This window comes from Arachis ipaensis, chromosome B3, assembly GCF_059453495.1.
Source record: "Arachis ipaensis isolate K30076 ecotype BB chromosome B3, ASM5945349v1, whole genome shotgun sequence".
Classification (NCBI taxonomy): Eukaryota; Viridiplantae; Streptophyta; class Magnoliopsida; order Fabales; family Fabaceae; genus Arachis; species Arachis ipaensis.
In genome coordinates this window covers 80,060,480-80,075,047 of record NC_142438.1, presented here as the reverse complement: position 1 = coordinate 80,075,047, position 14,568 = coordinate 80,060,480, and the positions used below count along the sequence as shown (strand labels likewise).

Sequence of the window (14,568 nt, the reverse complement as noted above, 5' to 3'; positions counted from 1 at the left end):
ATGCAAGCTAAAGTAAATCAGAGAGCTATGAGATGAAGAGATTCAACTCAGTAGCCAAACAGAAATGGAAAATTGCTTGAAAATACAAACAGCATGAAACCTTAATTCAATTATGAAATTCTAAAAGAGAAAGTAAAGATCGAAGAAGAGCAATAAAATTAGAAAGCAGATCTAGATCTCAATTACTCCCTTGATCAAATAGAAAAGAAATTTGCAGAAGAAACGAAAATGAAATCAGCAAAGGAAACTCAGATCCAATTCACTAATTCTCAGAACTATATAAAAGAAAAGCAAAGATGATTCTCAGATCAAGAAATTCAATGGAGTTCTTCAATCTCAATCCAAAAACCCAAAATAGAAATAAGAAATTTGCAGAAGAAAGAAAATAAAAACAGAAAGCAAACTAGATCTAGATCTAATCCCAATTCCCAAATTCAAATGAAAATTCAAAAGTGAAAAACTAAAAATGAGCTAAAGGTCCTTTACAAATCAAATTAACTCCTATTTATACACTTTCTATTTTGGTCTTCAATGCTTGAAGTGGGCCTCTTGATTTTTGGATTTGAAGAAACAATGGATCCGGATGGCATTTAATTGAAAATGGGTTGGAGGCATGCTCCAGTGGAGCGTTCCAATGGCTTTTGTGAACTTAACGTTCACTTAGCATTGTGTGCCTTGTCACGTGCCAATCCTCCTTGCCCATAGCGTTTTCTTTGTGAATGGCACGTTCACTCTTTGAACGCTACTTGTGATGCTTGGTTGTGTGCCTTCCTTCCTTGGCTAGCAATCCACGAAAAAGGTGGAGATAGTAAACGTAACGTTCACTTCTTTGAACACTACCTTGGTTGATTGCTGCACCATTTGGTGCGTCTTGGCTTCATGGGCCAAAAGCCACGAGAAAGTTGCAAAAAGGGAGCGATGCGTTCTAAATTTTGAACGCTACCCCTTCCCTGGTGCATTGGCCTTTGCTCCCTTGGTTGAGGGGCACAAAAAAGGTAAGGATAGTGAACGTAGCGTTCGAATTCTTGAACGCTACCCTTGGTTTGCTTGATGCACACCCAGCTTTCCTTGGTTCCAAGCTCGAGAAAGGTGAGGATAGTGAACGTAGCGTTCACTTCTTTGAACGCTACCTCCTGGCCATGTCTTGGTGCTCGAGTTTTGTTCCTCTCTTGGGCGCTCTGTTTGCAACTTTGAGTGCTGACCCTTGGCTCCCTTTTGAACGCAATGCTTTATTGTCATGGGCCACACTTTTAAAAGCATGGCCTAAGGTCCAAAGCGTGCTCAAACTTCAAAGTGTGCCAAAAATTCTTCTTTCCTCTGTTTGAGCTTAATTTCTGCATTCTGCTTCTTTTCCTTTATCTTTTCACCTGTCATTAACCAAACAAATACATCAAAGCCTCACCAAAATCATAAGATCTTTGCATCATTTATAAAATCACTTAATTCTAGCATAAAACCTATGATTTTGTGTAAAATAAATGATGTTTGATTGATTCAAGAAAATCATGAAAATCCACTCCAATTACTTAGTTATTGTGCAAGAAAGTGCATAAAACCAAATGAAACTAGTGAAAAATGCTTGTAAAACTAGCATAAGATGACTTGTCATCACAATACCAAACTTAAATCTTGCTTGTCCCCAAGCAAGCACTAAACATGAGAAGAAATGAAGTGAAACAGAGAAGTATATAAGTCCTTATTTAGCAGATAATAGAATTTAAACTATGGGATTTTATGCAGACAAAAATGCAGCTCACTTATTCTTTGCTGATAGATAAGAAGTGTTTCTTTGAGGATTCACTAGAGTTGCTGTCTTAATGCCTTGCTCTTTGATTGATCCCTTTTTGGTTTTTCCTTCTTTCTTTTGCTTAGAAAGCTTATTTCTCAATGATAACTCAGTGTCAAGTGTTGCAACAGCCTTTTAGCTCAATTTTGCTCAACACTTCTTCATTACAGACACTTGGCTCACAAATCCTCTTAGGAACATTGATGCCCAGCATCTCTTTGGATCACTAAATTCTTTGTAGCTAGGTTGCTCTTGATGATGGAATTTTGGTTGGTAATCTTGGATTAGTTAATCCAGGTTACCAAGTTTTAAAAGACTCTTCAGAACCTAATTATCCAAGCATATCCTATTACAAAAAGCACCACAGACATATGTCCTAAAGTCCAAGCTATTGGTGTCTAGCCTGATTGTTTGTTTTCTTGCCAATTCTTGGCTTTTCTTTTCTTTTTCTTTCTTACTTTGCTTCATTTTCCAGGGAATTTCATAATAACAGGTTTCATGATATCAACTAAGTTTACACTACATAGAACATTCTATTATGCAGCTTTTATTATTGAGCTTATCATCCAATCAAGCAATTACCACCACTGAACTTCATTCTAATTCCTACCACATTGAACAATCACTTTCTATTTCAATCATTTTCTCTTATTGACGCAAAAAGGGAGACAAAACATGGACTTAATGCAGATGAGTGATAACAAGCATTTAAACTATTGCAGACATAAAAAATTTGCCTTATTTGAACTAAACATTAAGGCAACCAGCAACTTCTCATTCAGAACATTTCAAAGCATAGTGAATTTTGTGACAATACAACCTCTCAGGAGTGTCTTGTAGCTTCCCTTTTGTCATCATCATCTTTTACTTTTTTATTTCCCTTGGTGATGATTCTTTTAAGAGGCTGAGTGTCCTTTCTGCATAATTATTGGAAGTTGCTTATTTTTCTAAGCACTTAGGCAAATGGTTAGCATGAACTTGAACTTACTTTGGTGAGGGAACACCAAACTTAGTTCCTTGCTACTGTTCGTGATGCATCAGTTACATGAAGCAATGTACTTTTGCTAAAAATAATGAACTAAAAACTAGAAGACAGACAATGGTTTAGTGATTTCTCTGTTTGCTTGGAGCTAGTAACTATTAATGCAGAGGGTTGAAATGTGTTTTTAAATGAGATTTTTAGTGGAACACCAAACTTAGCATCCTTCATTCACCTTTAAATTTTTTTGGTGTGCAACACCAAACTTAGCTCCTTGCAATACAGATAAAACTACTTAACCCTCTTATTGAAATAATTAAGCAAAGAAAACTACCTTTGGTTGGGTTGCCTCCCAACAAGCGCTCTTTTAATGTCACTAGCTTGACATCCTTCATCTTGCTCAGCTTAATTTCTGAATCTCCTTCTCTTTGTCCCAATGGCCTCCCAAGTAATGCTTTGCCCTGTGACCATTTGCTGTGAAATTGTTCTTTGTTGCTTCATCTAGCAGTTCAAGGCTTCTATAAGGAAGAACCTTTGTCACCAAGTAGGGACCAGTCCATTTATACTTGAGTTTGTGATGCGTGAGCATCTTTCCTATTTTTCCTAGTAAAATTGCATGTAATTTGTTGGGTTTAATTAAGAATTAATTATATTTTAACCACTATGGATGCTATTTTGAGTTTTGTGCAATACTGTTTATTTTAGGTAGCATTCGGCTGGATTTGATGGAGTTTCTGCAGCACAAGAATCAAACAAGATGGCAGCGAGGAGCGACGCGTACGCGTTACTGACGCGTACGCGTGATTTGAAGATTTACAAAGCGACGCGTACGCGTGACATGCGCAATGTGCAAAAAATGCAGAAAGACGCTGGGGGCGATTTCTGGGCATTTCTGACCCAGTTTCCAGCCCAGAAAACACAGATTAGACGCTGCAGAATGGACAAATCAAGTGGTCCCCACCCATCAGCTGAAGACTTGTTAATTAATTCGAATTTAAATTCAAATTTGATTTTTAAATAGGAAAAGATATTATTTTAATTTTAATTTTAGAAATTTTATTTTTAAATTATTAGGATTAGTTATAAAAGGGGATTCAGATCCATCAGATTGGAACTCAGTACATTTTACCTGAATCCTTATTTTCTCTTTACCATGAGCAACTAAACCTCCATTGTTAAGGTTAGGAGCTCTATCTATTTGTATAGATTGATTTTATTATTTTTTCTATTTTAATTTATGTATGGATTTATATTTAAGAATTATTTTCGTTCTTTATTTTATGAATTTGGGTGGAACGGAAGTATGACCCTCTTTCTAAATGCGTTCTTGTATAACTTGAAAAAGCTCTTTACTTGAACAACAGCTTGAAAACATATTCTCCTAAATTTCTAATTTATCTGGATTTAATAGGATACGTGACATATAATCCTTTTATGTTTGGGTAATTACGATTTCTGTGGCATATAACTAGAATTGAACTTCACCCCCTAATTGGAATTAATTGACCATGGAATTGGCTGTTGATGAATTTTAGAGGAGACTATAAAGGTCTAAGGAATTAGGGTCTAGTCACATATAGTTGCCATAAATTAGATCTTACATGATTAAAATAAAATAATAAGAAAAGTCAATCCAGAAAATAGATAACTCTGAAACCTTAACTGCCTTCTCAATATTTTATTCCTCACCTATTCACCTGCCTGTCTTCAAACTCTTCTTTATTTTTTAATGCTTTTGAACTTCCAAACACTATTTTCTGTTTGTCTAACTAATCATATCAAACACTATTGTTGCTTAATCCATAAATCCTCGTGGGATCGACCCTTACTCACGTAAGGTATTACTTGGTACGACCCGGTGCACTTGCTGGTTAATCTGTAGTTTGAAAATAAGCACCAAGTTTTTGGCGCCGTTGCCGGGGATTGATAGTGATTAATAACTATTAGTTGTTTGATTGCTTAGATTAGGTGTTTTAGTTTTATCTTAGAATTTTTAATTTTTATTTTTTATTTTTTTATTTTTATTTTCACTTTTATTTTTAAAAATTTTATTTTTGTTCTTTATTTTTTTCCTGCTTTTCGCTTACGCAGCTTTTCTTTTCTTTTTTTTCCTTTTACGTTTCTTTCGTTTTTTTCTTTAGTACCCCCGCCCCTGTTTTCTTCTTTCTTTTTTTAACTTCCTTTCTAATTTCGATTTTTTTTGTTTGTTCTTTCATCCGTGTTTGTTTTTATTTTTATTTTTATTTTTATTTTAATTTATTTTATTTTATCTTCTTTTATTTTCGTTTTTGTTTTTTTCTGTTATATTTTTTTATATTTTATTAGATTTGTTTTATTTTTACCTTTAATTTTTAAAAAAAAATTAGTATTAATATTTTTTTTCCTAATTTTTGAAATTAAGTTTGGTGTTACCCAGTTGATTTTATTTTAATTTTCCTGTTTATTTTTCCTTTTAATTTCTGACATTTTTTTATTTTATTTTATTTTAGTTACTAATTTCGAAACTTTTTTTTATTTAGTATTGTTATTTTATTATTTTATACAGGTTACCTCACGGGGACTTCTCTGCACTCTGACGTAGAGAGTCCCATCTTTTCTTGTTTTCTGTTTGTTTATGCGCAAGAACAGAGACAAGGAACATCTCGTAGACTTTGATCCTAAACCTGAAAGAACTTTCAGGCGGCATTTACAACAAGCAAGACTTTACAAGACTGCAAAAACTATGGATCCTAATAATAATGCTGTTAATGCCAATGTGGCAAATCCGAATGGGGATGATCAACAAAGGAGAGTGCTTGGCTCTTACTCTGCTCTTACTGCAAATCTTTATGGAAAAAGCATTGTGGTACCTCCTATAGCTGTGAACAACTTTGAGTTGAAGCCGCAACTGGTCACCCTGGTGCAACAAAACTGCCAGTATCACGGACTTCCTCATGAAGATCCAAATCAATTTATATCTGATTTTCTGCAGATATGTGATACTGTGAAGACAAATGGAGTGAATCCAGAGGTGTACAGACTCATGCTCTTCCCGTTTGCTCTAAGAGATAAAGCAAAGCTATGGCTAGATTCCCAACCAAAGGAGAGTCTGAATACTTCGAAAAAGGTTGTTACAGAGTTTTTCACTAAATTTTTTCCACCAAAGAAGCTGACCAAGCTTAGGTTGGAGGTTCAGGCCTTCAGACAGAAGGAGGGTGAAACTCTTTATGAAGCTTGGGAGAGATACAAGCTACTGACTAGGCAATGCCCTCCGGACATGTTCTCCAAATGGACCCAACTAGATATCTTTTATGAAGGTTTGGGTGAGATGTCCAAGATGAGCCTAGACACTTCTACAAGCGGTTCACTGCACAAAAAGAAGACACCAGAGGAGACTATTGAGCTGATTGAATTGGTTGCAAGCAACCAATATTTATACTCATCTAACAGGAATCCTGTGAACTCTAAGACCCCTCAGAAGAGAGGCGTGTTGGAAGTAGAAGCTGTTAATGCTCTTCTTGCTCAGAACAAGCTGATGTCTCAGCAAATAAATCTACTTACTCAACAGATAGGTGGCATGCAAGTCTCAGCTATCAACACACAAAATTCACCACAAGAAATCTCCTATGACATGACAGGTAATTTTGTGCAAAATGATAATTATGATTATGCTCAACCTTCTTTTGAACAAGTGAATTACATGGGGAGTGGTCCTAGGAATCCTAACAATGATCCATATTCTAAGACATACAACCAAGGATGGAGAAATAACCCAAATTTTGGATGGAGGGACCAACCTCAGAGACCTCAGAACTTCAACAATAGTTCTCAAGGTGGTTTCCTGCAGAACAATGATTTGGAAGCAATATTGACAGGTTTTAGACAGGAAACCAGAGCATCCATCAAGAACCTGGAGATTTAAAAGGGTCAATTAGCCACAAAAGTCACTGAAATTGATCAGAGGACCACTAATAGCCTTCCTGGTAACACAATTCCAAATCCAAGAGAGGAATGCAAGGCTATCACCTTGATATGTGGACAAGTGGCAAGTACGGAAGCATAAGTTATGCAGGAAACCAGAGCCTCCATTAGAAACTTAGAGGTGCTAGTGGGCCAACTGAGCAAGCAAATACTTGAGAGGTCTGCAAGTACATTTTAAGAGGATACAGTGGTGAACCCAGGAGAAGATTGCAAGGTTATTCAATTGAGAAGTGGTAAAGTATCTGGCTCTAAGACCAAGGCCAATGAAGAGCTAGTTAAAAAAGAAGCTCCAGAGGAGAAGAAGGGAGAAGTGGAGCACACCCCTCCAAAGCGTGTGGACAACCGATTCCCAGACTCTCTTGACACTTATCCTACATTGCCAAAGGCTCCTGAGTACAAACCAAAAATGCCATATCCTCAGAGATTTCAAAAGGAGACCAAGGACAAGCAGTTTTCAAAGTTCTTGGAAGTCTTCAGAAAGTTGCAAATAAATATTCCTTTTGCTGAGGTTTTGGAACAAATGCCTTTCTATGCCAAGTTCATGAAGGAGCTGTTGTCAAAGAAGAAGTCTTTAAAGGGAGATGAGACAGTGGTCCTGACTAAAGAATGCAGTGCCATCATTCAGAATAACTTACCAAAGAAGATGCCAGATCCAGGAAGCTTTCAAATTCCATGCACCATTGGGAGCACAACCTTTGAGAAAGCGTTATGTGATCTGGGAGCAAGCATCAATTTAATGCCCTTGTCTGTGATGAAGAAGCTGCAGATCTAAGAGGCACAACCCACAAAGATAGCATTACAGATGGCAGATAAATCTATGAAGCCTGCATACAGATTAGTGGAAAATATATTGGTCAAAGTGGGTAAGTTCTTTCTCCCAGTAGATTTTGTAATTCTTGATACAGGGGAGGATGAGAATGCCTTTATAATTCTAGGAAGACCATTCCTAGCCACTGGAAGAGCTCTGATTGATGTAGAAGTAGGTGAATTAGTGCTTAGAGTGCATAATGAGCAACTGGTCTTTCATGTCTTCAAAGATATACATTCAACAGGTGAAGGAGAGAGGTGCATGCAGGATGAGCTTATTGATCCAAACCTTCAAGAACCCCCTGATGATGCACAGCAGAGTCTGTAACTCAAACCTCCTTTCGTGACAATCAGTAAAATTTCTCCTGACATCAAACCTAAGTTTGGTGTTGGAAATGCATCATCCACCAATGAGGAAGTTCCAAAAGAAAAGAAAATACCCAGGGGATGGAGAAACAAAAAGATCCCCACTGAAGGTTTTTCCCCAAGAATGAAGGTGGTGTTGACTAAAACTCCAGCATGAATTTATACAGTAAATAGAATCCTCTCCCTGGAGCATATTGAGCTAATTTATGAAGACACAGGAAAGAAGTTCAAAGTAAGGGGTGAAGAGCTAAGCCCCTATGATCCCCCTCCTTAGAGGAGCTGACCGTCAAGCTAGAGACGTTAAAGAAGCACTTGTCGGGAGGCAACGCGATAATTTTGTATCCTTAGTTATTTTTTGTAGTAGTAGTTTTCTTACTTATTTGATTTTTATTAAGTTCTTACTAATTTTCTGATCATGTAGCTATTTTAGAACAGGAGCCGGAAAAAAAAAGCACCGGACACGCAAGCGTCACTGACGCGTATGGGTCATCTAGGGGTGCGAGAAAAATAAAAAGTTACAGAGAGTTGCACGTGCGCGCGGCTGGTTTCGCGCAAATCGCACAAAACCCAGGGCATGCGGACGCATGCCTGACGCTTCCGCGTCGTTAAAAAAAATCTCGCGACCCACGCGTGCCGTACGCGTACGCGTCGCCTGCGCCGCACACCTCCACCAGTTCGCCGCCAGTTTTTTTATTTTTTTATTCTCTTTCCCAAATCCTAATTCTCTCTTGTTCTTTTATCCTTTTATTCTTATTTCAGTATAATATTTGTTTCTTTTTATTTTCAGTTCTTCTTTGCTTGAGGACAAGCAAACCTTTATGTTTGGTGTTGACGCTTTGCTTATAGGATTTTCTGTCTATTCTTATGGCACCAAAGGAAGGGGAATCATCTTCACAAAGGAGCACAACCTTAAGAATAAAACGACCGCTCGGATAACTAAGGTGGTTGAGTTCCTTTCATTTTTTCTTCCCACTTTCATTATGTTATGTTCTGGTTTCCTGCAACTTTGTTTTGTTTATTGCATGATCCTTTATTAGTAGATTCATAGGTTCTTGTTTAATTTTCTATTAAGTGCTTTAATTCTGAAAAATGTCTCATGTATTGCCCACTGAGCTTAAAATCAAAAAGAAAGAAGAACAGATGTAGTGCATGAGAATTTGAGTTTAATTTTTAGAGTAGTCTCATTTACTTAGATGTGGTGGTACTTTCTATTTTCTGAATGAATGCTTGAACAGTGTATAATTTTGATAGTGAAGTTTATGAATGTTAAAATTGTTGGCTCTTGAAAGAATGATGAAAAAAGAAAAATGTTATTGATAATCTGAAAAATCATAAAATTGATTCTTGAAGCAAGAAAAAGCAGTGAAAAACACGAAGCTTGCGAAAAAAATTTATAGAAGAAAAAAAAAGGGAAAAGCAAGCAGAAAAAGCCAATAACCCTTCAAACTTAAAGGCAAAGGGTAAAAAGGATCCAAGGCTTTGAGCATTAATGGATAGGAGGGCCTAAAGGAATAAAATCCTGGCCTAAGCGGCTAAATCAAGCTGTCCCTAACCATGTGCTTGTAGCGTGAAGGTGTCAAGTGAAAAGCTTGAGACTGAGCGGTTAAAGTCGTGATCCAAAGCAAAAAGAGGGTGCTTAAGAACTCTGGGCACCTCTAACTGGGGACTCTAGCAAAGTTAAGTCACAATCTGAAAAGGTTCACCCAGTTATGTATCTGTGGCATTTATGTATCCGGTGGTAATACTGGAAAACAAAATGCTTAGGGTCACGGCCAAGACTCATAAAGTAGCTGTGTTCAAGAATCAACATACTGAACTAAGAGAATCAATAACAATATCTGAATTCTGAGTTCCTATGGATGCCAATCATTCTTAACTTCAAAGGATAAAGTGAGATGCCAAAACTATTCAGGATTGCAGTTGTAAACCCCACTATAAGAAGAGATATGAGCTTAATCAAACTCTCATTCTCATGCAAATTCACATCCTAAGCTTATATTAGTTTTGGTTGCTTAAGGACAAGCAACAATTCAAGTTTGGTGTTGTGATGCGTGAGCATCTTTCCTATTTTTCCTAGTAAATTTGCATGTAATGTGTTGGGTTTAATTAAGAATTAATTATATTTTAGCCACTATGGATGATATTTTGAGTTTTGTGCAATACTGTTTATTTTAGGTAGCATTCGGCTGGATTTGATGGAGTTTCTGCAGCACAAGAATCAAAGGAGATGGCAGCGAGGAGCGACGCGTACGCGTGACTAACGTGTACGCGTGATTTGAAGATTTACAAAGAGATGCGTCCGCGTGACTCGCAAAAAAGACCATCGACGAGTGCGCGTGACCGACACGTAAGCGTGACATGCGCAACGTGCAAAAAACGCAGAAAGATGCTAGAGACGATTTCTGGGCTGTTGATGAGCGGATAATTTATACGCTTTTTGGCATTGTTTTTAGTATGTTTTTAGTATATTTTAATTAGTTTTTATTATATTTTTATTAGTTTTTATTTAAAAATCACTCTTCTGGACTTTACTATGAGTTTGGGTGTTTTTCTGTGATTTCAGGTATTTTCTGGCTGAAATTGAGGGACCTGAGCAAAAATCTGATTCAGAGGCTGAAAAAGGACTGCAGATGCTGTTGGATTCTGACCTCCCTGCACTCAAAGTAGATTTTCTGGAGCTACAGAGGCCCAATTGGCGCGCTCTCAATTGCGTTGGAAATTAGACATCCTGGGCTTTCCAGCAATATATAATAGTCCATACTTTGCCCGAGATTTGATGGCCCAAACAGGCATTCCAAGTCAGCTCAAGAATTCTGGCGTTTAACTCAAAAACTGGCACAAAAGCTGGAGTTAAACGCCCAAACTGGCACAAAAGCTGGCGTTTAACTCCAAGAAAAGTCTCTACACATGGAATCTTCAATGCTCAGCCCAAGCACACACCAAGTGGGCCCGGAAGAAGATTTCTGCATTAATTACTGATTTCTGTAAACCCTAGGCTACTAGTTCTCTATAAATAGGACCTTTTGCTATTGTATTTTCATCTTTGATAAGTCTTATGCTATCTTAGACACGTTTGGGGGCTGGCCTCACGGCCATGCCTAGACCTTGTTCTTATGTATTTTCAACGGTGGAGTATCTACACACCATAGATTAAGGTGTGGAGCTCTGCTATTCTTCATGAATTAATACAAGTACTATTGTTTTTCTATTCAACTCAAGTCTTTTTCTTCTCCAAGATATTCATTCTTTCATCAACTTGATGAATTTGATGATCCGTGACACTCATCATCATTCTCACCTATGAACATGTGCCTGACAACCACCTCTGTTCTACTAGCAATGGCTTGAATGCGTATCTCTTGGGTTTCTAATCTAAGATTGGAACCTTCGTGGTATAGGCTAGAATTATTGGCGGCCATTCCTGAGATCCGGAATGTCTGAACATTGTCTGTAGGTTTCTGAGTAGGATTTGGGAAGGGATGACTGTGACGAGCTTCAAACTCGCGATTGTGGGGTGTGTGACAGACGCAAAAGGATCAATGGTTCCTATTCCGACATGATCGAGAACCGACAGCTGATTAGCCGATGTTGTGACAGAGCATCAGGACCATTTTCACTGAGAGGACGGGATGTAGCCATTGACAACGGTGATGCCCAACATAAAGCTTGCCATGGAAAGGAGTATGAATGATTGGAAGAAGGCAATAGGAAAGCAGAGGTTCAAGGGGAACAAAGCATCTTCATACGCTTATCTGAAATCCACCAATGAATTACATAAGTATCTCTATCTTTATTTTATGTTTATTTTCATCACCTTAAACTCCATAACCATTTGAATCCGCCTGACTGAGATTTACAAGATGACCATAGCTTGCTTCAAGCCGACAATCTCCGTGGGATCGACCCTTACTCATGTAAGGTTTATTACTTGGACGACCCAGTGCACTTGCTGGTTAGTTGTGCGGAATTGTGACAAAGTGTGATTCACGTTTGAGAGCTCCAAGTCCTTTGGCGCCATTGTTGAAGATCACAATTTCGTGCACCAAGTTTTTGGCGCCGTTGCTGGGGAAGGAACGAATGAATGAACAACAATTTCGCATTTGTTTCCGGCAACAACAGTACCAAGTTTGGTCCGGTAACAACACCAAGTTTTTGGCACCGTTGTCGGGGATTGTTCGAGTTTCAACAACTGACGGTTCATCTTGTTGCTTAGATTAGGTACTTTTCAGAATTTTTAAGAATGAATTCTAGAGTTTCAAGGTGATGTTCTTATCATCACAAAAGCTGATTAATTCTCATCAATTTAGCTGATGAATGTAATGTCCTGCTGAAGCTTGGCCAAACATGTCTAATCTTTTTAGACTGAAGCTTTAGACTAACATTGCATGATTCCTGGAATTCTTATTAAAAGTTTTGAATCCCTTTATTTTCTTTTCCATATAATTTTCGAAAATCACAAAAAAAATTTATAAAACAATAAAAATAAAAAATATTTTATGTTTCTTGTTTGAGTCTAGTATCAATTTTTAAGTTTGGTGTCAATTGCATGACTTTCTTCTTGCATTTTTTGAATTTATACATATTGTTCTTCATTGATCTTCAAGTTGTTCTTGATGATTTCAGTGCTCTGATTTTAAATTCTCTTGTTTTGTGTGTTTTGTTGTTTCTCATATGCATTCTCAATTTGTTAGTGTCTCTTATATGAAAATTTTTAAGTTTGGTGTCTTACATGCATTGTTTATTTGATCTTAGTTGCATTTTTATTGATTCCCATCATCAAAAATTCAAAATTATTTTTTAAAACTATGTCTTTTCAAGTCAATAATACAGAGAATTGAAGATTCAGAACATTCAGCAGAGGAATCAAACAAAAAAGCTGGGCGTTCAAAACGCCCAGTGAAGAAGGAAAACTGGCGTTTAAACGCCAGCCAGGACACTAGAGATTTGGGCGTTAAACGCCAGAATGGGCACCATTCTGGGCGTTTAACACCAGGATGACACTAGAGGGAAGATTTTGTTTTTAATTCACATTTTTTCCAGTTTTCATAATTTTTCAAAATCAAATCTTTTTCAAATCATATCTTTTCAAATCATATCTCTTCCAAATCATAGTTTTTAATTCTTTCCCTTTTATATTTATTTTTTCTATTTTGAAAAATCCTTGCTTCAATTCAAGATTTACTTCAAAATTTTCAAGTTGTTACTTGCCTATTAAGAAAGGATCAATTTTTAAATTTTTAGAATCATATCTTTTAATTTCTTGTTAGTCAAGTAATCAACTTTAGTTTTAAAACTTTCTCTTTTTAATTTGATTTTCAGTCATATCTTCTCAATCATATCTTTTTCAATCACATCTTTTTCAAAATTAATTTTCAATCATATCTTTTTGATTTCTAATTTCAAAATCTTTTTCAAAATCACTTAATTTCTTTCCCAAACTTAATTTTCGAAAATCTCAATCAAATTTTCAAAATTTTCTTTTTATTATTTCAAAATATTTTTAATTTATGTTCGAAAATTCTTCTCCTTTTCTCACATCCTTTTATTTAAAGGACTAAAGACTCCTCATCAAGGTGCAATTCGAACTCTGTTCCTCTTGATAAGTTCGAATTCCCTCTTCTCCACCTCCTCCTTCTATTCTTCTTTTTCTCTGACACCTCAAGGAATCTCTATACTGTGACATAGAAGATTCCCTACTTTCTTGTTCTCTTCTCTTTCATATGAGCAGGAACAAAGATAAAGGCATACTTGTTCAAGCTGATCCTGAACCTGAAAGGACCGTAAAGAGAAAGCTAAGAGAAGCTAAAGCACAACTCTCTCTAGAGGGCCTAACAGAGCTCTTCAAAGAAGAAGAAGCCATGGCAGCCGAAAACAACAATGCCAACAATGCAAGGAAGGTGCTTGGTGACTTTACTGCACCTACTCCTGATTTCTATGGGAGAAGCATCTCTATCCCTGCCATTGGAGCAAACAACTTTGAGCTTAAGCCTCAATTAGTTTCTCTAATGCAACAGAATTGCAAGTTTCATGGACTTCCATTGGAAGATCCTCATCAGTTCTTAGCTGAATTCTTGCAAATCTGTGACCCTGTCAAGACCAATGGGGTTGACCCTGAAGTCTACAGACTTATGCTTTTTCCTTTTGCTCTAAGAGACAGAGCTAGAACATGGTTGGATTCACAACCTAAGGAAAGCCTAAACTCTTGGGAAAAGCTAGTCAATGCCTTCTTGGCAAAGTTCTTTCCACCTCAAAAATTGAGTAAGCTTAGAGTGAAAGTCCAAACCTTTAGACAAAAGGATGGTGAATCCCTCTATGAAGCTTGGGAAAGATACAAGCAACTGATCAGAAGATGCCCTTCTGACATGCTTTCAGAATGGAGCATCATAGGTATTTTCTATGATGGCCTGTCTGAACTATCCAAGATGTCATTGGATAGCTCTGCTGGAGGATCTCTTCATCTGAAGAAGACGCCTGCAGAAGCTCAAGAACTCGTTAAAATGGTTGCAAATAACCAATTCATGTACACCTCTGAAAGGAATCCTGTGAATAATGGGTCAACTCAGAAGAAAAGAGTTCTTGAGATTGATACTCTGAATGCCATATTGGCTCAGAATAAAATATTGACCCAACAAGTCAATATGATTTCTCAGAGTCTGTCTGAAATGCAAGT

At 37.1% G+C, this 14,568-nt stretch overlaps 1 non-coding gene across 1 annotated transcript; it reads right to left on the bottom strand.

The window, feature by feature from the left end:
* Positions 1 to 14,158: 14,158 nt before the first annotated feature.
* Positions 14,159 to 14,266, bottom strand: LOC148571288 (small nucleolar RNA R71). The gene has a single exon (XR_015908076.1). It is a non-coding gene; the product is annotated as a small nucleolar RNA R71 (small nucleolar RNA).
* Positions 14,267 to 14,568: the final 302 nt, after the last annotated feature.